Source organism: Peromyscus leucopus, chromosome 14 (genome assembly GCF_004664715.2).
Source record: "Peromyscus leucopus breed LL Stock chromosome 14, UCI_PerLeu_2.1, whole genome shotgun sequence".
NCBI lineage: Eukaryota > Metazoa > Chordata > Mammalia > Rodentia > Cricetidae > Peromyscus > Peromyscus leucopus.
In genome coordinates this window covers 75,413,594-75,437,303 of record NC_051075.1, presented here as the reverse complement: position 1 = coordinate 75,437,303, position 23,710 = coordinate 75,413,594, and the positions used below count along the sequence as shown (strand labels likewise).

At 42.3% G+C, this 23,710-nt stretch overlaps 1 protein-coding gene across 2 annotated transcripts in view; it reads right to left on the bottom strand.

Annotated features, from left to right (window-relative positions):
• Nucleotides 1–23,710, bottom strand: part of Evl (Enah/Vasp-like) — a 147,510-nt gene that overhangs the window by 103,685 nt on the left and 20,115 nt on the right. The gene's annotated exons all lie outside the window — the stretch shown is intronic.

Below are 23,710 nucleotides of genomic sequence, written 5' to 3'. Positions count from 1 at the left end.
AGATCAGACATGACCCATGTTATAAATGAGCACACATAGGTGATAGCCAGGCTACCTTTCAAGGACAGCCAGGGAAAGGAACAATTCTTCCAAATCCAGTGTGCTGCCCGACTGCCACACCAGCACAAGTGCACACGCTGCTCCAGTACCACAGTCACAGTTCACACTCCCCACCATGCCACGGCTAAGATGACCCTGCAGGGCCACCATCATTAGTGGTTTCCTTTATGTGATTATTCATTTACTGGGTGCATAATGTCAGTTCCTTGAAGTACAAAAATTGCTGTAATACTTTCAGAATAGAGGAAAAAGGAAATGAGATGTCAGCCAAAAAGAAAGAGAAATGTTTACCCTTTTATAAAGCTCAGGCTGGCGAGATTTGGCAAGTGTACTGAGGCTGCCTCCCGAAACCTGCCACGACAGAAAACCTTCAGCATTTGGATTGCAAATTTTTATAAAATAAGGGAGGGAAAAATGTCTCAAATAAAAACCAGTGAGTCATTCAACTTTTTCACAAATAAATTCAGGAAGGTTCTGGAGGCTGACCCTTTGCACACATACTGACGGCCTGAGCTCTGGCTTCAGCATTTCTGTAACTCTTGCATGAGTAACTGGACTTTCTTATCCCATTCTACCCTAAAAATTTGCCAGAGTACTTTGCCAATATGATATTGATGTCACCTTATTCTAACCCTGTGCCCATAAGATTAAGCAAAACCCCTGGATTATGAAGTATTGTTTCTTCAGTTAAAACTTCACAAACACCAGCTGGGCAGTGATAGCGCACACCTTTAATCCCAGCACTCAGGAGGTAGAGGCAGGCGGAATCTCTGTGAGTTTGAGGCCAGCCTGGTCTATAAAGCTAGTCCAGGATCATTAAGGCTACACAAAGAAACCCTGCCTCAAAAAAACAAAAACAAAAACAAAAAAACCACCAAACTCAGTCAGATATTTGTGGTTCCTCCTTTCTTGGTTGGTCCCAGCCAGGCAGGTATGCAATCTGCTGCCCTGTGGCTGCCAGGGTACCTGCTTCTTCTGAACTATCAAGAATGATTAGTGGCTCTCTTCTCTGCCATGGACTGTGTGGCATTACAGCATCTGACATGCTTCTCCCACATATCTGGAGGTGAGGGCCCCACCACAGCAGAGTATGCACATGGAGTTAAGCTCCATACTCCTAGCACTGACAAAAAGAGATATTCATAAGGGGGTTGCTGAAAGAACCTCCTTTGGCCTGTACCTATCTCTGGTCTGGGAGAAAAGTGATGCAGTATTCACAGTCACAAAGGTGCTCTGGGTTGAGGTGAAGCTCTTCGTGTGGCTATCTCTGTCTCACAGAGATAGAAGAGCCCAGAACTCAATTCAGGGAAATACAATGGCCAGGCCCATAGAACAGACAGATGAGTAAGGGAGATCTAGGGTCTGGGTCCCCTCCTTGACTCACACCACCACCAACCAGGCTGATCTGGAACACCTTCCCCAGTATTCCTCACAAGCCTCTGAATGTGACCTTCTGGTGACAACAGCTTTTTGACAGAATCACACTGTAGCAGACATAGGACACTCCAAGGCGAAAAACAGCCTGGCTTTAAATTCCAGAACCCCTATTTGTTAACACTAATGTTGGCAAGCTAGACACCCCACAGGTAAAGCTGTAGTAACATGGATACAGTTTGTTTATCAAACACACGAACAAGGCATGTGTCTAAGTCTTTATAGAGCATACAACATTAAATAAATGTTCTGCACAATCTTTACTATCTCACAAGATACTCCCTCATTGTACAGCTCTAATTACAAGGGACTCTTTATAGAGGGGCCACCTTCAAGCCGGGGATGGTGATGCACACCTTTAATCCCAGCACTCAGGGCAGAGGCAGTCAAATCTCCAAGTTCAATGTCAGCAAGGTTTACAGAGTAAGTTCCAGAAAAACCCTGCCTTGGTCAAGGGAGATACATTTATTTGTCTCTTAGTATCTGTGGGATATTGGGTCTCTGAATAGATAAATCCACACATGCTCAAGTCATTAATGTAAAATGCTATAGTATTTGCATATATCTATATACATTCCATATGCTTTAACTCATAATTAGATAGCATATAATATCTAATATATGTAACAATAATATAAAGCCTACATAAAAATTGTTTTATTTAGGAAATAATAACTAATAAGTCTATCCACGTGGAAGGAGATGGGGGATGGAGGACTTCTAGGCCCTATAGATGTTTTTCACCAGTAACTCACTGGTGGGTGGCTGGTTATACCTTTCTGAACTCTGCCCTGAGGTCCTGGCAAAAGTTGGCACGAATAAATGTTATGAAACCAAATCCTATTAGCAAGTGCATTTTACACATCACTGTCCAGGACCCTCCAATTAACAATAACAAAAAACAAAAAAAAAATGAAATCTGCAGGGCGGTGGTGGCGCATGCCTTTAATCCCAGCACTTGGGAGGCAGAAGCAGGCGGATCTCTGTGAGTTCGAGGCCAGCCTGGTCTACAAAGTGAGTTCCAGGAAAGGCACAAAGCTACACAGAGAAACCCTGTCTTGGGGGGGAAAAAAAAGAACAAAACAAAGTCCAATGTAGTTAGGTATAATGTTTTCAACATCACACAGCTGTAAGTGGAAGAGCAAAGGCTCGGACACTGGTTTGACTAACTCTAACATGCTCTACTGGTGTGTTAAAAGCAATGAGCCATCTAGTTCAAGCTGCCTGCAGAAGAGGATTTATTCACTAGATGGTGGGCAGTCATGGCTCTAAGAAAGGTGTGTTATGGTCTGGGTGTGAACTGTCCTCATAGGCTCGGGTTTGAATGCTTGATCCCCAGATGGTAGCACTGCTCTGGGGAGATGCAGAGCCTGTGGAGGTGGGGCTTCATTGGAGAGTGGACTGCTGAGGGTGGACCTGAGGTTTACGGCCTGGCTCTGCTTCCTATTCCACACTGGTTCGTGCTCTACTAAGACGGAGCCCCAGTCACATGTCCTACTATCATGGAGCTGCCTGCTACCATGGCTTCTCTGCCATGATGGACTGTATACCCTCAAACCATGAGGCAAAATACATTCGTACTCCTTTAAGTTATCTCTTGGCAGGTGTGTATCTGGTCACAGCGATGCCGAAAGTAAACAACATCGCAGGGCTGGGGCACTACAATCTGTTTATGCTATCTTATACAGCTGAACTGAACGTTATGATTACCAGATTTATGGCAAGGCAAGAGACCTCTAAAGGATTAAACTGCTCAGATACACTCAGGAAGAAATAGGTAGAAACCTGAGCTTACAAGATGTTGGGACCAATGGGAAGGGAATCTGCCTCTCAGACCAGGCAGATCCTTGACCACATGGTTCTGTCAACACTGAAATGCAAGGAAGTGTATGGAAGAGTAACTGAAGTGAACAGCCAAGACTTCTAACAGCTCCAGTTTTCTCTGGAATAGGGTCAAAGAGTACTTCTGTGGCCATAAAATGTTAAATAACACAAATGGTCACTCCAAGGCTTCTATCAAAGACCTGAGATGCAGAAAACACATACTCTTGCTTTGGGACTTAGTTTCCCTACGTACTAGGAAGGAATAACTACATATTCATTTTTCAGCTACTTATTTTTTCAAATTAGTACTTTCATGCAACCCTAAACAAAACAAATACCTTATATAAAATAGAAAGGCTCTTGCAGAAGGTGGAGGAGCCTAGAGGCCTGCTGTGAGTTGCCATTCACCACCCAAACACATCCTTGGAAGACATGGAGCCTCTGGCAGATCCTGTCAGTGCTGGTTCTCCCGGAGCAGCACAGCTGCCCTGGTTAACCCCGTTCTCCTTTTTCCCCGTGTCACAGTCCTACAGTGGTCTCTGCAGTCAGTCCCTGCAGCTGCAGCAGAGCACTCTCCCCCAACTACAGGACAAGGCTGCCTGGGGCTTCACGGAAGAAAGAAATTTGGGGTGCTATGTACAACACAAACATTAACCCAAATGTTTCCATGTCCTTGAAATTTTTCAAAAGCTAAATGAGAATATTTTAAACAAGTGACATTAGGGTAACATGAACACCTGAGTTTTGGAAGCAACGTGTTTTCTTCTGTGAAATGATCAATGTTCCAAGAAAGCAAACTTCTGATCTGTGGTGCTCAATCTCACCACAAGAGACTAAGAGGAGCCTTTCAAATCCTGCTGTCCTACCAGTTTCACTTGGCAACTGTTTTCCCTTTCACATTTTTAGGTTGTGGGCACACAGCCATGATGTACGTGAAACAAAATAAGAAATGAGCATATGAACAGAGTCTGATGTGCCAATCAAGTAAAACAAGAAAGCAGTCCTGACATTTACGGATATGAACATTCACTACTCTCCGTGGAGAGACGAAACAGGAGACACAAATGGAAATCAGAGTCATGCCTAAAAATACGACTCCTATCCCATGGTCCACCCAGGGGTGTTTCCAATGAGCAGGGAGCACTTGGGAGTGTCCTCAGATGCCTGCTTCTTTCTAGTCTCATTTAGCTCTAATTAAGTCCCTGTTCCTCCCTCCCTCCCCCTCCACTTGCACCACTCTGCAGCACCTTTTCCCTGTAGCTCCAGTTCTGCAGCTGAGCAGTCAGCCTCCAGAGCCTCACTGTCCTGGACTCCAGTCTGCCTCTCACACCTGCCAACCTGGATGTTTCACACGATGCTCTCCTGTAGCATGAATCTTAATAGGTCTTATTAATAAAAATCAAACCTGGAGCCAGGTATTGGGGTGAACTCTGGAAGATCAGAGAAGCAGAACAAGCCACAGCTACCTCACCTCATCAGTTCCTCAGCTGATCCTGTTTCTTCAGACTGGATGCCTCTCAGCTGAACTGTGCTGCTCAAAAACCTAAAAGCTTACCAGCTAAAAGCTTCTAGTTTCTGGTCTTCACACCTTATGTACCTTTCTGCTTTCTGCCATCACTCCCTGGGATTAAAGGCGTGAGTCACCATGCCTGGCTGTCTCCAGTGTGGCTTTAAACTCACAGAGATCCGGATGGATCTCTGCTGTAGGAATGCTATGATTAAAGGCGTGTGTGCCACCATTTTCTGGCCTCTATATCTAGTGGCTGTTCTGTTCTCTGACCCCAAATAAGTTTATTAGGGTGCACAATATTTTGGGGAAAACAATACCATCACACTCTCCTCCTTCACTTGGCTCCATATGTCATGCACCTCCACTTTCAGTTCTCTTGGTCCCCCAGTCAAAGTGCTTTAGCTTCCTCCACAGTGGCTACAATAAGGAGGAGTTCTGAATCCTGGTGGATTGTTATCTACTGAGAAACCTCAAGGCTTATTCTTAAAGGCTGCAGTGAGAAAGAGCACACATTTGTGAGGATGCTATGAAGATGATGTGTGCACGGCACACAGTAACCACAATCAATGGAGGTCATGTTAGTGCATATGTGCCAAAAGCTTGCCAACTCCCTTCCTGACCAAATCAGCTAAAACTCAAAAATTACTATGAAAGTAAATAATAAAACAAAGCAAAAACCCCTCACATATTGTCTTATGTTAAGCAACTTGGTCTAGTACAGGCCCTAGGCCTCTAAACACAATATACAGGTCTGAGAGGGCTGTCTGGGGAGACCTGGAGGAGGCAGCTCCAGAACCCACCAGATATTACAGCTTATCCCAAGAACTATACATACAACCTATGGCTCATCTGTTTGAATGCTTGGTCTGAAGTTGGTGGAACTATTCGGGAAGGATTAAGAGCTGTGGCCTTGTTGGAGGAAGTGTGTCACTGGAGTTGAACTTCTGAAAGTCTATGCCAGGCCCAGTCTTGCTCTCTCTGTGCCTACAACTTACAGATCAGATATGAGCTCTCAGAGCCATGCTTCCTGTCATAATGGTAATGAACTAATCGTCTGAAACTGCAAGCAAGGCCTCAATTAAATGCTTTCTTTTATAAATTGCCTTGATCATGGGTTTCATCACAGCAGTAGTAACCCTAACTAACACACAACCTTTAAAAAAAAAAAAAGGCACATATGCTATATGAATACAGCTTAAGAAGAAACCCTTTGCAGTTTTGGGCCACCATCCCCAAATTTTCCCATTTTAAAAGTGAGGGGGTCACTAACTGTGACCCTTGTGTTTAAGTCCCATCTGAGCTTTGAGAGAGTAGAACAGTTAGGCATATACTGGAAATCTTTGGTTAATAATGTCTTAAAATCACTCAATATCCTAGAATTCTAAATGAATTAATTTTTTTCCAAAAATTTTTAAAAATCAAACCCTTCTTAAACTGATAGGGACTGTATGACTGCTACATTGTAAACTAAATCCTCCTCCATATTATACAGTTCAACTGGACTTCCAGTGATATTTAACTTTAAAAAAAAATGTAAAGTAAAGCCATTCCATATCTCTATTTTGAGGAAATCTAAATTAAGCTACCAAAAGGAAATGTTCTACTAAAAGCAAACATAGTTACATCTTAAAATTCACTACTGCTCCAAGTGTGGAAGTGGCGCATTCCCATCCACAACAGACTCTTCTTCCATCAAATAGCCACTCTCTCAGAGATTTTTGTTTGTATTCACTTAAGTGCTTGAAGGAGGTACTGAAGCCAAGGCTCAGTCTAAAAAGTGCTTATGGCACAAGTCATAAGGACCTGAATTTGGATCCTCAGCATCAACATACAAAGCTAGGCATGCTGGGATAGGCATGGGGGTGCATGCCTGCAATCCCTGAGGCTTGCTGGCCACTAGTCTAGATGAACTAATAAGCTCCAGGTTCTGTGATAGATTGCCTCAAAAAATAAGGCTTGATGGAAATCCTAATGAGGAAGGCATCTAGCATAGGCCTCTAGACTCCAGGCACATACATGAGTACACACATACACAATACTTGAAGGGCTCTTGGTGCTAAACAACAAGATGGTCAATAGACAGAGCAGTGAATTACAGTAGTTATATCCTTTTAGGGGGCCAGGGTCTCCCTAGGTAGCCCAGGCCTCAAACTCAAAATCCATCTGCCTCAATCCCTACAGTTACATATGCACCACCATCTAGTGACTTAATTCTAATGTTAACCATTTAGTGATTTAATTCTAATGTTAGAGGCCAGATGATAAATGGATAATAAGCCAGGGAATGCTTCAAGTATGTGTGTGTGGAGGGGCAGGGAGCAAGCAAGAAACAGAGAATAGGTGATTAAAAAAAAAAAAAAAAGACAATGGCATATGCACCAAGATTTGAGTGACAAGGGTCCAGTTAACCAAGTATCAGGGGAAGATCCTAAAATACAGAGGAATCACTTGTGAAAGGCCTCAGATAAAGGGAAACTAACTTAGCATTCATCCCTCTCACATGGGACAGGTGGGACAGACAAGGTAAGCAGGAGCCAAACAGAGGAAAGAGGACATCATGAAATAGGGAATCAAAGTAGTTTTTCTTTTTTCTCTTTTCTCTTTTTTCTTTTTGCAAGGGGTTAATGCAATCTGGTTCTCATTTTTTTAATGGAAAATGGACATAAAGAGACCAGTTATAAGCTAGCCCAGTTAAGAGATAATGAAATTTGAAGCTTAAAATTCATATGGAAACACACAAGACATCAGATAGCCAGAGCAATTCTGACTCCAAGATATACTACAGAGCCATAGCAATGAAAACGCACGCATGCATGCATGCATGCACGCACGCACGCACACACACACACACACACACACACACACACACACACACACACAATCTATGGAATAAAACAGAGGACCCAGATATATTTCCACATGACTTTTGACAAAGATGCCAAAAATACAAACTGAACAAGACTGTCTCTTTTTCTAATCTTACCTTGAACCAAAAAAAGAAGAAGAAAAGTCAATTCCAAATGGACCAAAGACCTGAGCATTCTTGCCATTGTCAAGGCACATGCCTTTAATCCCACACTTAGGGATTAGGGGAGGCAGAGGCCAGCCTGGTCTATATGGTGAGTTCTAGGACAGTCAAGGCTATATGGAGAAACCTTGTCTCAAAAAATAAAAAGATAAAATAAAATACTGAGTCAATAGAGAAAAAGAGTTGAGCATGGTGACATATGCCTATTGGTCCAGCACTGGGGAGGCTAAGGCAGGAGGATCACAGGGTCAAAGCCAGCCTGCGCTACAAAGTGAGACCTTGTCTCTAAGGAGAGGAAATAAGCAAATGAAGAAAGTAAAGAGAGCCTTGATGGACTTACAGGGGGTTATCAAATGGAACAACAGATGTATTATGGGAATCTCAGGAGTACATGAAACAAGGGAAGGGCAGAAAACCCAACGGAATAAATAAAACTAACAATTCTCAGGAGATAAACAGACAAATCCATGAAGCTCAACAAACTCCATCTGGGACTCAGTCCAGGAGACCTACGTTAAAACACACAATGACCAGTGTCAAGGGTCACAAAGAACTCCAGAAAGCAGCATGAGAGAGCACTCAGCAGCTGTCAGCGATTGCCCAGGAGGAACACTGGAGCTGGGAGGTAAGAGGACACAGCCCACGTGATAACAGGAAAAGATGTAATGTAAACACTACACGTCTTTCGGAAGTGGAGAAATTAGGACTGTCCCAGATAAACAAAGATGGCATCAGAGCTGCTCGCAGAAACGCTAAAGGAAGTCCTTCAAGTTGAACACCAGTAAGCAGCAACGCAAAGCTCACAAACACAAAACTCCCAGGTAAAGGCACGCACACAAGTACAGAGACAGGACTCTGTGGCACTGCCATGCGGGTGCACACGTCATTTAAAATTTGACGTCAAATTCCAAAGATGAACAAAAAGTAGCTACAAATCTATATGCAATAAAAAGCGGTAATTTGTATCATGAGTAATATAATATGAGAGAAATAAAGTAGGCCATAAAGGTTAATTTATCAGAAACTTATCAGTTTAAAGTAAATTGTTGTAACTTCAAGATGTTTTATGTAATTTCAATGGTAGCCATACCAAAAACTACACAATGTATACAAAAAGAAATGAGAAAGAAATTTAAACGCATCACTAAGAAAGATCAAGGAGGCAGCAAGAGAAGAAAGAGGAGACAGACAAAAATCACCAAGTAATAGCAACTACTTTAAATATAAGAGGATTCAATTCTCCAATTAAAAGACATGCTCGGTGGATAAAATAGGATCCAGCTAGAGCAGTTCTAGACCTGAATTCCTACCAGGCTGAAAATGATAGAAAGGACGGCCGGGACAAACCGCAAACTATGACAGGACACGATGGAGGGAACTACATGGTGGCAGGAGGCTCAGTTCACCAGGGGATCCCACACAATACACACCTCACACCAGATCTCTCAGCTGCAGGACACAAACATCGACAAAACTAAGTGGAGAAACAGTGACACTGTCAAACAAGCTGGCCGTCCGTCCTTCCGCTCCACTAGATGACACCGTGTCAGGCATGGAGCTCTTCAAGTGTTGGTCTTCGGCACTTTCTTTCCCTCAACACTCAGCGATAGTGAGGCGTGGCAGCAAGCAGGTGGGAGCAACACGATGCAGCTGTGCAAGCCTCTGGGCCTAGGGAATGGGGCCTCTTCAGTTTGTGGCTGGCTCGAATTCCAGGAAAGCCTGAGGGAGGGATCCTCAGCCCTTGACAGTGTTAAGCTCTTATGTAGGCCTAGGAAGTCTGGAATCCTTCGCTCTTAATACTTCCTGGCCAGAGTACAGCTTTGACCCAGGTCTGAGACCCTTGTCCGTAAAGACTTGGCAGCTCTTGGCCCTCTCCTGGTGACCAGGATCTACAGTCTTTCCTCTTGTGATTCATTGCAGCCTTTACATTTCTTTAGTCTCAGCTTTCCACTCTCCCCTGTCGTGTCTCCTACACTTAAAATACATTGAGATTACTGATAGTTTTATGTACTCCCTGTCAAAATCCCAGGTTGACAGGTAGCATTCACCTATAGTCCCAGCAACATGGGAAGCTGAGGCAAGAGGATCACATGAGAACGTGAGTTTGTCACCAGCCTGAGCATCAGTGGAAGACACTATTTTAAGAAAAAACAAAATCCTGATGGCATTTACAAAAATCAGACACAGAAAATTTTCTGTATTGTGCATGGTGGCACACACCTATAATCCAAGAATTTAGGAAAATGAGACAGGGAATAACATGTTCAAGACCAGCCTGGGCTATATATTAAGTCTGAGCTTTACAATAAGAAGACCATACCTGAAATACAAAATAAACAAAGAATCCTAAAATCCATACAAATTCTCAAGGGACTCTGAACATTCATAATAGCCTTGAAAAAAAAAAAAAAAAAACAAAGTTGAAGGTCTCACATTTCTTATCTTACACACAACCCAATCACCAAGATAGTATGGTACTGGCATAAAGACACATCTAAGACATTAAGCAGTAAAGAAAGTCCTGGAGCAAACCCTTGTATATATGGTCAAATGGACTTCATCAAGCTTCTAAGGATACACAGAGAAGTTCAGTCTTCAACACACAGTGCTGGGAAAACTGGATCACCGCACACAAAAAGTATAAAGTTGAACCTCAAACCCATATATAAAAGTAAACTCAAAATAATCAAATAAAGACTTAAAACTATAAAACACTCCAAAGAAAGCATAAGGTTTCGGGACACTGTATTTTCATAATTTCTTAGCTACAAAATCAAATGTAAAAATAGGCAAATGAGAATATGTAAAACCTTGAAACTTCTGCACACAGGTTCTGGCAAGCTGTGGGCAATGTGCTTGCTGCGCAGCTACGAGGCTGAGTTCAGATGCCTAACAACTACACAAAAAGCTAAGTATGGTAGCCATGTTCCTAGAACCCCAGCACTCAGAAGTGGAAACAGGAGGATCCCTGAACCTTGCTAGCCAGCCAGTCTAGGTTAATTGATGAGCTTCAGGTTCAGTGAGAGAACACATATAAAAAAAATAAGAGTGATGGAGAAGTCACATGATGTCAACCTCTGGCCTCTGTAAGTACATATTGTACCCACCCACACAAATAAAAATAAACAAATAAAAAATAATACTGCATACAATAGAAATAAACTGAAAAAAAAAAACAATTTACAGAACAGGAGAAAATATTTGTAGATTACCTATCTGATGAGTATTTACCATCCCAGGATACATCAGAAAATTCTGCATCTTAACAATAACAAGACCAAAAATCATAAATGGGCAAAGGGCTTGGACAAGTATCCAAGCCTAATGCTAGCCTAGGCTATGCAGCAAAACTTGTCTCTAAAACTAATACATTTATGTTGGGCAGTGTTGGCACACACCTTTAATCCCAGCACTCAGGAGGCAGAGACAGGCAGATTTCTGTAAGTTCAAGGCCAGCCTATATAGTCAGTTCCAGATCGGCCAGGAGTAAGACCTTGTGAGAGGTGAGACATTGTCTAAGAAATATTTTTTTTAATTTGGACTGATTAAATAGATCCATCCTTATCACCCTGCACAAAACTCAACTCAAAACAGATCAAAGACCTCAACATAAAACCAGATACACTGAACCTGATAGAAGACAAAATGGGGACTAGCCTTGAACTCATGGCATAAGAGACTTTCTGAACAGAACACTGTTATCACAAGCACTCAGATCAACAATTAATAAATGGGACCTCATGAAACTGAAAAGCTTCTTTAAGGCAAAGGACACCATTCTTAGGACAAAGTGGCACCCTACAAGATAGGAAAAGATTTTTACCAACTACACATCCAATAGAGGGCTAATATCTAAAATATATGAAGAACTCAAGAAACTAGATATCAAAAAACAAAATAATCCAATTAAAAAATGGAGTACATATCTAAACAGAGAATTCTCAGTACAAGAAACTCAAATGGCTAAGAAACACTTAAAAATGTTCAACATCTTAGTCATCAGGGAAATGCAAATCAAAACTATTTTGAGATTCTATTTTAACCCTGTCAGAATGGCTAAGATCAATAATACAAGTGACAGCTCATGCTGAAGATGTGGAATAAGAGGAAAACTCATTCATTGCTGGTGAGACGGCAAACTTGTACAATCACTATGGAAATCAGCGTGGCAGTTCCTCAGAAGGACTGGAATCAATCTACCACAGGATCCAGCTACACCACTTGTGGGCATATACCCAAAGGACACTTCATCCTATCACAAGGACACTTGGAAACAACCTAAATGTCCCTCAAAAGAAGAATGGATAAAGAAAATGTGTATGTTTATACAATACAGTATTATTCAGCTGTTAAAAAAAAAAGTCACACCATGAAATTTGCAGGCAAATGGCTGGAACTAGAAAATACCATCCTGAGTGAAGTAACTCAAATCCAGAAAGATAAATATGGTTTGCATTCACTTATATGTACAGGAATGGAAAGATCGGGTGGGGAGGGAGAAGGGAGATGCAGTTGGTGGAGGGGATGTGGAGATAGGCAGCTAGAATTAAGAGGCATTTGAGGGGTGGTATGGAAACCTAGGACAGTGGAAACTTTCTAAAATACATGAAGGTAATCCTATGAAATCTCTAAATAATTAAGGAGATGGAGTCCCAACTGGCTGCCTCTTGTCATCAAACTAAGCTTCAGTACCAGGACTGAGTCACATCCAATTGAGTTGATGACCATAGGGGTCCCATGGAAATCTTCAAACAACCCAGGCTGTTGCCAAGACAATTGGTTGTTTTCCACAAACTGACAGCAGGGCCCCATTGCCAAAGACAACACCCACAGAATTCATTTAACATGGAGAGGTCAAGCTGGTGCCTACATAGAACGTTCTAGTGTCTTTGGTACAGGTATTCTTCAGGCTACCAAAAGAGAAATGTAAACACCAACCCACCCACAAAACCTTTGATGTACAATGCTGTCCTGCCTGTAAAATATGCTAGGACAATGGTGGCACAAAACTGTGGGAGTAAGCAACTAATGTTTGGCCCACTCTACAAGATGGAACCCCTACCTGACATTTCTTGGGTAACCACAAACCAGAGACTAGATAGGGTAAAAGCAAATACTAACAATCTACTTTAAACAAACAAACAAACAAAAAGACATAAAATGACTCCTAATGATATTCTGCTATACTCACAGATCACAGCCTTGCTCAGCCATCATCAGAGAAACTTCCTCCTGTAGCAAGTGGAAACAAATACAGAGACCCACGCCAGACATTATGCAGAGAGTGAAATACCTTGAAACACACAGCTCTAAATGGGATATCTTCATCAAATCCCTCCCCTCAAAGCCCAGGGAACCCTGCAGAAGAGGAGGTGGAAAGTGTGTAAAAGCCAGAAGGAATGCAGGACACCAGGAGAACAGGTCCTCTAAATCAACTCACATGAACTCACAGAGACTGATGCAGCAAGCACAGGGCCACATGGTCTGCACCAGGTCCTCTGCGTAAGTATTACAGCTTTCAGTTGAGTATTTTTATGGGACTCTTGAGTGTGTGAACAAGTGGGTCTCTGATTCTTGTGTCTTCTCTTGGGGCTCTTTTCCTTCCATTGGTTTACCTTGTTCAACTTCAATACGATGTTTTTTTCTTTTATCTTATTATATTTTATTTTGTTATGTTTTGTTACTATCTCTTAGAAGCCTGTTCTTTTCTAACAGAGATAGAAAGGGAGTGGATCTAGATGGAAGGAGAGATAGTGAGGGACTTGGAGGAGTAGAGGGAGGGGAAAATGTAATCAGGATATATTGTATGAGAAAATAATCTATTTTTAATAAAAGGGGGGAAATTGGGTAAATTAGATGGCTCAGTAGATAAAGATACTTGCCACCAAGCCTGGCAACCTGAGTTCAATCCTTGGGTCTCACATGGTGAGAGGAGAGAACAAACTCCCACAAGTTGTCTTCTGACCTCCAAATGCATACTATGGCACGTGAGCATGCGTGCATTCACACACACACATTGTTTAAATTAAAAAATGTTATTTTGTAATTAAATGTTAAAAGTATGATGAACTGATAGAAACAACGATAGATAATGTGGACAGAGAGCAGCAGAGCTCAATTCAAAGTAGATGTTCACTAGATGTAACTAAATCTCAATTTTTAAATTAAACGATAAAAGCATACAATTAAACATGATACATTGTATAAAAATAAGTCCATGACACTTTTTAACACATGTAATCAGAGGAAACGGGTACATAGCAGTAAGTCAGCAGCAGCTACCTCTGACAACAGGAGGCCGATCAATTTTCCTTCTATTCTTTCTTATCCATGTTCTTTACATTTTCTTTTTTTTCTTATTTAAGAAATATTTTTATTCATTTTACATACCAACCACAGATTCCCCCCTCATCTCTCCTCCTGATCCCCTCCAGCCTTTTCCCCACCTCCCATTCCCCTACCCACCCACCCCCACCACCCCCATCCCCTTTTCTAAAAGGGTAAGGCCTCCCATAGGGAGTCAGCAAAGCCTGGTACATTTAGTTGGGACAGGACCAAGCCCCTCCCCACTGTATCAAGGCTGAGCAAGGCATCCCACCATAGGTAATGGGCTCCAGAAAGTCACCTCATGTACCAGACCGCACTCTGGGAGGCCAGTAAAAGAGAAGGAAGAGGGATTATATGAGCAAGGAGGGTCAAGATTATGATGGGGAAATCTTCAGAGACAAATGAACTAAGCTTGTAGGAACTCAAGAACTTTAGACCGACAGCTGTGGAACCTGCAATGGGACCAGACTAGGAATCCTTTGCATATGGAAGACAGTTATGTAGTTTGGTCTGTTTGAGGGGGCCCTGGCAGTGGGATCAGGCTCTTTATGTTTTCTAAAACAGTCAAGTATTTTTATTCAAGAAGAGAAAAGAGGCACTGTAACAGTAGAGAGACAGGAGGTAATCTTTGGCAAAAATGAGCAGGACTGACTTGCCCATATACTTGACAACAGAAAGTGTTCCCCTCCAAAAAAGCCTAGAAAGTGTTAAGCTTTAGAAAAAAAATAAAATAAATATTTTATAATTAAAAATATTAAGTGTTCAGCTTATCAGCATACGTTCATTCAGTGGATAACTTTTGCCATCTAGTATGTTAACTGCTACACTTGGGCTCGCTATGAACTTTATAGTTGGGCAGACACAGGTGCCAGAAAGAGCAGGTCTAATTCTGCCCTGGTCACACTGCATCTAGATTCAACTGTGTGGAAGAATCATTGCTATGCTAGAGCTCACTGACCAAGTTGCGTAAGGCTCATGTGAGCAGTGCTTAACTTAGGACAGAGTCGATTTGGGGAAATGACTGTCATCTTCTAATTCTTGGGCACTATTTTTGGATTATGCAAAATGGATTAATTTGTAAAAATTTTAAAGAAGTCAGTAACAGCCAAGTAGATGAAGAAGGAAGAGATGCCTAGGTCTGGCTTAGTAATTCAATACTCTGCCTCACAATCCAGGCAGGGGATGCTGAAGTACAAAAGCAGAGGTTGGGTGGATTCCTGTCATAGACAACAGCTGCAATTATATTCAGTCATTCAATAAATAACTGCTGAGTGCTTACTATACCGAATACCTAGGCAAACAGCACTGTCCAAGAGGGCTTTCTACAAGGATGGATGACAGGCACTGGCCACATGTGACTACTGATCACTTAGAACTGGCACTCAAATCAGGATTATCATACATTAAGTAACAGGAAGACTATAACCAACATGTGAGAGGGGCTTCGTAATAATGAGGAAATTAATCTGAAGAGGCTGAGAGCTCAGTTCATGTGAGAGGCCACAAGCCACGCTAAAGGATCACAGCTATCCAGACAGATACAGACGTGTCCTGAAAACACTCAGGAAGAGAGTGTTACCTTGGACTCGAGTGTTAATGTTTAACAACATGCAGAGCAGCATTTGAATAATATTGACCAGACTTAAATTAGTGCCATGGTAGAAGACAGACAAGGATGGGAAGAAATCAGAATGCTATGTCCCCCTGGATGTGGAGACAGGGAACCAAGTGGTTCATCAAGCCTGTTTCCTATTTTGCTTACAAAGTATGCCTCTCCATACATTCAGCTTCTGGGAGGATGATAGCAAGTTCAATTATTTTTTGTTTTTTAAGATTTTGTTTATTTTATGTGTATAGGTGTTTTGTCTGCATGTATGTATGTGTACAACATGTGTGCAGTGTTAATGGAGCCCAGAAGGTGTTGGATCTTTTGGAACTAGAGTTATAGATGGTTGCTGAGACACCATGCGATGAGTGCTGGGAATCAAACCCAGGTCCTCTGTAAGAGCAGCCAGTGCTTTTAACAAGAGTCATTTTACATTACAAAATCCAAACACGAATCAGCAAAGTGTGCTATGCCCATGGGTGGGATAAAAGGGAATGAAATACTGAAACTGAGGTAGCATGAATGAGCCTTATAAATGCTGTGCCCAGTGTAAGGTGCCAGTCAGAAACCCATCTGTTGTATGACTCCATTTGCAGAGTGGATGAATTCATAGATGGCAGGCAGATGAGATGTTTCAGGGTGGGGTTGTGTAAGAATGGGGAGCAGCAGTTAGTGAGCACAAGTGACTCTCGGCATGTTGACAGCACTCTAGGATTCAACTGTGGTCATGTTTGCACAGGTGCATACCGTGAAACCCATCATACACTTTGAATGGTGGAAGAAAGCTCTGGGTTTAATCGCTGGTACCAGACAACAAAAAGAAAACAAAGGACAGACACTTGCTCAGTGTGTATAAGGCCTTGGGTCTGATCCTAGTACTGCACAACAAACACACACAACACAACCTGAGAGTTATCAATGTTAAAAGTTAGTGCTGTAAATGGCATTTTCCAAATAATGAGAACAAAATCCCTAACAGAGGAAAGAAATGTGTGAATCATGTGAAAAGGGCTTTATACCCAGAGTGACAGGGCCCTCATTAGCACTGTGGAGTCAGCAATTAAATCTAGAGTCTTCTTAGCACTTGGTATATCTCCAGCTCTTTAGAGGTTTAAATGTTTAAATGTTGTATTTAGGTTTCAATTCATTTTGAGTTACACTTTGTGTATGGTTTGAGGGAAAAGCGTCTGAGGTTACGTGGATCTTCTGCTGTCCTGTATTTGTTAAAACCTATGCTGATGGTTTCTGGTACCCTTGTTGACAATTGTTCATTAATGTCGGGGCAGTGAAGTCTAGTTTGAGACAGGCTTGAGGCATGTGTCTGAGCTGCATGTATGTAAGACCATGTCTTCTACTCACATGGCCCAGGAAGAAGCCTAGTGAAAATACATGTCTGATGAGCGATGACCCATCTTTGAGTCTGACAGTCACACTGCTTCATTACCCAGAGATGACACTAAGAGACACATCACTGCCTGCTTTTGCAAAGGGGCCAACTGGTCCTTTGTAGTGCTGCTCCTGTCTGAGACTCTATCAGTCTGTTGCTTACAATTCTGTTCCACTTAGTGACACAAATCAAGGACAGCAAATCCCTTCTGCCCAGGAAAGAAAATGTTTATCAACAGAGCCTTGAGCTGCTCAGTTGGCAATCTCAGCTGCCAGGAGGAAGCGGGCCAGTGGACACATTTGATTTTTATCTATGGGTAGACTAGCTCCAACACTGGATGTGGTTCTATTTTGTACACAGGGTTTTTCATGTGCCAGGCCCAAATTCTTCCATGTTCAACACGAAGTTAGAGAAATTGCTTGTCTTCTTTTGCATGATTTAATTTTTTTTTTTTTTTTTTTTTTTGAGATTGGTCTTTTGTTGCTAGCCTTAAACTGTATGTAAGCCAGGCTGGCCTTAAACTCACTACCTTTCTGCCTCAGGGATCACAGAGGTGTGTACCACCCTGCTTGGTGAGAATCTAACCTAGTAAGACTTGGATAAATCTGAGCTCAGTGAAGGACAGACCTTTGGAAAAAAATCTAATTTGAGGTAAGTGATTGAGTAGCTAGACTCAGTGAAATTGCCCAAGTATATTGAAAAGACAACTTAGAAAGAGAATATAGGCCATCAAAAAACTACAACGGGCAGAATCAGAACAGAGGCTACCCTCCCCAAATCTCTTTTATAAAACAGTAGGGGCTAGAGAGAGGGCTCAATGGTTAAGAGCACTTGTTGCTCTTCCAGGAGATGCTAATTCAAATCCCAGCATCCATGTCAGGCAGCTCAGAACTGCCTGTAACTCCAGCTTCAGGAAATTCAATGCCCTCTTCTGGCCCCTGCTGATACCAGCACACATACACACACACACACACACACACACACACACACACACACACACACACAAATAAAATAAAAATTTGAAAATAAATAACATTAAAATAATAGTAACAACAAAATAAAATAGTCTTGCATTTATACATCCTCCTATGTGTTTAAAATCACCTCTGGGTTGCTTCAAATATCTCATGCCATATAAATACTGTGTAATCAGCTGTTATGATGAATGGCAAGAAGTCTACACATGCTCAAAACTGACAGTCGTCAGAAGTCTAACTGCAAACTACATGTAGCCAACATTCCTGAAGTTTTACATAAAATATTTAATGTCACTTTTACTGTGTACAATAAGATACTCGTATGTTTACATATTGGAAAACAATTACTAGGTACACCGTCTCAAACATAAAATGCACAAAGCAGGCTAGTGAAGTGGGTAAAAGTGTTTGCCATGCAAGTCTGATGATCTGAGTTTGACAGCCGGAACCATGTAAAGGTGGATGCTGAGAACTAACTCCATAAATCTGCCCTCTGACCACCACATCCATACCTCGACAGGTGCACACACATACGTAAAAAATTTACAAGGTCAGGTCCAGGAAGATGACTCAGTGGGTGTAAGCACTAGCTACAAGGCTGATTGCCTCAGTTTGATCCTTGGAACCCACATTAAAAGCCAGATGTGGTAGTGCTCAGAAGCTTGCAGGCCAGCCAGTCTGGAATGTGTAGGGCATCAGAAACAATGAGACACTGTTTCAACAAGGTAGAAGGTGGCGACTGACTCCTGAAAGTTGTCTTCTGACCTCCACGTGCATGCCATGGAAAGTGCACACCTGCACACAGCCCAAATAAATAAACAAGACAAGGTCATGGTACTGACCTCCAGGGGCTTTTCTGGCTTTAAGCTCTAAATGACTGTGACTCTCGGTCTCATTTCTCATCCCATTCTGACAAGAAGCTGGTATAGGATTAAGTAGAAACACTCCCACTCATGAACATACACCTGAGGAGAAGTGGCAGAATCACTTGTTCACAGGTGCCCAGCAGGGACAAACACCACATGCTCTTACCTCTGTGCTGAGACTGCCACAGTGAACGCGCAAAGGTGCAGCACATTTACTCTCCATAATGCACGAATAACCCAGTGATTTGATGCCTGCTCCTGGTGCCTCTCTCCTCTTGGTTTCTGGGACAATCTATTTCTGGTTTACTTTACCTCTAAGTAGAGTCTTCAGGGGAAGTGGGGCTTTTATTATCATTCTTCCTCCTTGGCACACAAGAATGCCATCATCTTCCCAGTCCCACAGAACAGACTAGAGCTCTGACCTCAGGTAACAAAGTTTGCCAACGGCAACTGCTTCAAAGGGACAAATGGTGCCAAAGGTCTCCCTTATCTTGCGGGGTTTCCATCTCTCTAAATTCTGGTCCTGTTAATCTTTTCTGCCTTGTACCCTCCCTCTTATGCCTTCAATTTTTTTCTTCTTAAATCTTTTCTTGTTGTTATTAGACTGGTCCAAACAGAATATATCACTGCTAGAATCCAATCCTCCAATCTCAGAGAAGACAGACAGACAGACAGACAGACAGACAGACACACACACACACACACACACACACACACAAACTGAATCAGATGGCAATTTCCTTACCATATATTATAATATTACCATACTTATAATCCTTTATAATTCATTATAGCTTTTCCTACTTGATCCCCACCATTTTTGGAGTTTTCTGGGGAGCATACACAAGTCAAGACTGGATAAAGCAACTGTGATATGGGAAGATGGACCTGCAATCACCTTAATAGAAAGCCATGAGAATCCTAATTAAAATAAACAATCCACACTTTTAGTCCCAGCACTTGGGAGACAGAGACAAGTGGATCTCTGTGAGGCCAGCCTGGTCTACAAAGTGAGTTCCAGGACAGCTAGGGTTACACAGAAAAACTCTATCTCGAAAAACCAAACATACTAAGTAAATAAATAAACAAACAACCCAAATGTCAGTCTTCTAAAAATCTGATTGCATTGCTGCTGAAATGGGGTGGAGAGCTCCATTAAAGATGGGGGAAGGAGGGAAGAAAAGAGAATGGGGGGAGGGGCTAGAGAGATGACTCAGCAGTTAAGTGTATTCTCTTCTTGCAGAGGACTCAAGGACTAAGTTCAATTTCCAGCACCCATCCTGGACGGCTCACAACCACCTATAACTCCAGTTCCAGAAGGATCTGACACCTGTGGCTTCCACAGGCACCAGCACACACGTACATGTACATAATTAAAAATAAAAACAAATCTTTTAAAGAGCGTAAGAAAGAGTAACCTAAGTCAGAGGCTCAAAGCCTGATACCCAGCAGAGAACACGGTGACTCTCAGTACCATGTTTCTTCACCTCCTTCTCCTCTGTCCCACTCCCACTTGACTTAAGAGGTGGGCTGACACACAATACTGACTGATGCTACAACACAGTCCAGCCAGTTAGCTTTCTAAGCATCCAAGGCTCATTCCTCCCTCTTCAGTGTGGAGTAGGAACTTGGTAGAAGTCCTAACACTGAACATAAGAACTGAGAAGGCAAATATGTACAAAGGAAAGTTGCCAAAAAATACAGCTGAAGGACAAGAAATCTGGGCTTCACTGCTCTACTTGCCAGTTAACCCAAGAGCCCTAGGCAAATGGCCTCTGAAGTCTTGTGTATCTGAAAACTGAGGGACTAAGGAAACATTCAACACGTATTTATTGAGCACTTAACCACTTTTGAGCTACTCTGATGATAAGTGCTGAGACTACAGTGCCAGATGAATCAGGCATGGTTTCGACCTCAGGACTAGCTCAGTAGTCCTCAATTCTGGTTGCACACTTAAGTATCTGGAGACCTCAAACAAATGAATGCATGCCCACAGACTAATTAAATCCCTAAGGTAAGGACAACTGAGGGACTGAGAGTAGGGAGGGCCTTTTCAACTATTTCTGTTGTAGTATCAACAGAGAGCTGCTGAACTCTTGAGTTTATTAATCTACCCTTGTAGAATCTACCCTTTTAAAGCCACTTTTTTTTTTTTTTTTTTTTTTTCCCGAGACAGGGTTTCTCTGGGTAGCTTTGCGCCTTTCCTGGGACTCACTTGGTAGCCCAGGCTGGCCTCGAACTCACAGAGATCCGCCTGGCTCTGCCTCCCGAGTGCTGGGATTAAAGGCGTGCGCCACCACCGCCTGGCTTAAAGCCACTTTTTTAATTTTAAAAATCTAATTTTGATTTATTCACTTTATTTTGAGTGCTTTTCCCATATGTATGTATGTGTACCACACAAGTGCTTATTGCCCAGGATGGTCAGCAGAGGGCACTGAATCCCCTGGAAGTGAAATCACAGATGATTGTGAGCGGTGATTGTGAGTGGTCATGTGGGTTCTGTGACTCAAGCCCAGGTCATCTATCTGCAAGAGAGCTACTGTTCTTAACCACAGTCATTCTCCAGCACCCTTGTATGGTTTGCTAAATATGCTTCTCTGCTTGTTTGGTTTTTGTAATGGCTGTTCTTGGATCTCAACTTGACTACATCTGGAATTAACTAAACCCCAAGTGGCTGGGTACACATGTGAGGGTTTTTTGTTTTGTTTTGTTTTGTTTTTCTTAATTAAATCATTTGAAGCGGGAAGACCCACTTTTAATGCAGATCTTTTGAGGTGTGAAGATCCACCTTTAATCTGGGCCACATCTTCTTCGGGTCGCCTATATAAAGACATGGAAGAAGGAAGTTTGCTCTCTTTGCCTACTCGCCCTCGCTCTGCCTGGCAAGTCCATTCCTTCACTAGCATTGGAGCCTACTTTGTTGGGATTCTAGCATATACTGAGGAACAGCTGAGATATCCAGCCCTGTGGACTAAATAACTACTGGATTCTTGAACCATTTGTTGGTAAACAGCCATTGATGGACGAGCTGGACCACAACCTGTAAGCCATTCTAATTAATAAATCTGTGTGGTGTGTGTGTGTGTGTGTGTGTGTGTGTGTGTGTAATTTTTTTTCACTAACTTAAGGAGACAAATGCTTTGATTATCCTGATTTTCCAACTGAGAGAGGCAACAGATTCAGTGAGTCTTTATATAAAGTTTTGACTATTTGTAGCAAAATAAGGAAAATAACAATGCTAGTTGGTTGCTCCTACCATCTCTGGATAAATTGACAAAAGAAAAGAATGACTAACTTCTAGCATCTCCGAATATGGTGAAGGCCAACGATGAACTCGCATAAACAGTCTAAAGGTTTCTAAGTGTGCTCTGGAAGAGAATCTTCTCTTCAGCAGTCACAGAGCTCAAGGTGTGGAAAATCAAACCAAAGCCCTCATTATAAGGTTGCCTGAATTACAGCGAAAATTCAAGTCCCAGCCTCAGTGGGTGTCGGTGCTTAAAGTAGGGGCATTAATTGGTCAAGAATGGGATCCTGTAACTGGAAATGGGGATGTGTGGGAGGACCCTACTGAGGCTGGGAACTTTAAACCCTCAGATTCTCAGGGTTTATCTCACCTGAGGAAATAGTCTCTCCACCCTCACCAAAAGATGTACTCACACCCCAATGTCCTGAAACACTGTCTATTTCACTTTTGAAGAAGTTATTCCTTCACTGTCTGCTAAACCAGCAGTGACTTTCTCTAAAGGAGACAGCATGCAAGGCAATACTGATGTCCCTCAAGGTCCAAAAATAGTTGCCTCTAGACCTAAAACCAGACTGAAGGCTAAACAGGCTCCTAGAAAGGAGGTAGGAAGTATAGTCCATGAGAAGGTGTACTACACTACTAAAGAGCTTAGTGAGTTTGCTAATTCATTCTAGCAGAAGTCTAAGGAATAAGTGAGGGAATGGATTTTAAGGGTGTGGGATAATGGTGGAAGGAACATAAAACTAGATCAGGCTGAGTTCATTGATTTGGGCCCACTGAATGGAGATTCTGGGTTTATTAATGTAAGATCTCTCTCTCTCTCACACACACACACAAAAAAAAAAAAAACCACAAGACAAAAAACCCACAAAGGTATCAAAAAGTTTGTTTGAGCCGGGCGGTGGTGGCACACACCTTTAATCCCAGCACTTGGGAGGCAGAGCCAGGCAGATCTCTGTGAGTTTGAGGCCAGCCTGGTCTACAGAGCAAGATCTAGGACAGGCACCAAAACTACACAGAGAAACCCTGTCTTGAAAAACCAAAAAAAAAAAAAAAAAAAAAAAAAATGTTGTTTGAATGGTTGGCTGAAGCATTTGTCAAAAGATGGTCTGTTGAAAAGGTTGGAGATGCCTGATGTCCCTTAAGTTTATTGTCGTCGAAAAGATGTTAAGGCTCAGGGAAAATGCAATGCTAGAGTGGGTACACAGTGTAAAATCTAATCTTCCACAATGGGAAGGCCCAGAAAACACGCCTTTCTCTATCCCTATAAGATGTAAACAGGTGAGGAGGCACTAGGCCAGTTGAAGAGCTCTGTTGTCACAATTTTCTTTGTGACAGGCCTTAGTGATGCTCTCAGTTCGGTGAATTAAATGCAATGGGTTTAACTGGGCCAGGTGGCAGCACTGAATCACTAAAGAAAGGTGATTGTGGCTATTGTAATGGGCAG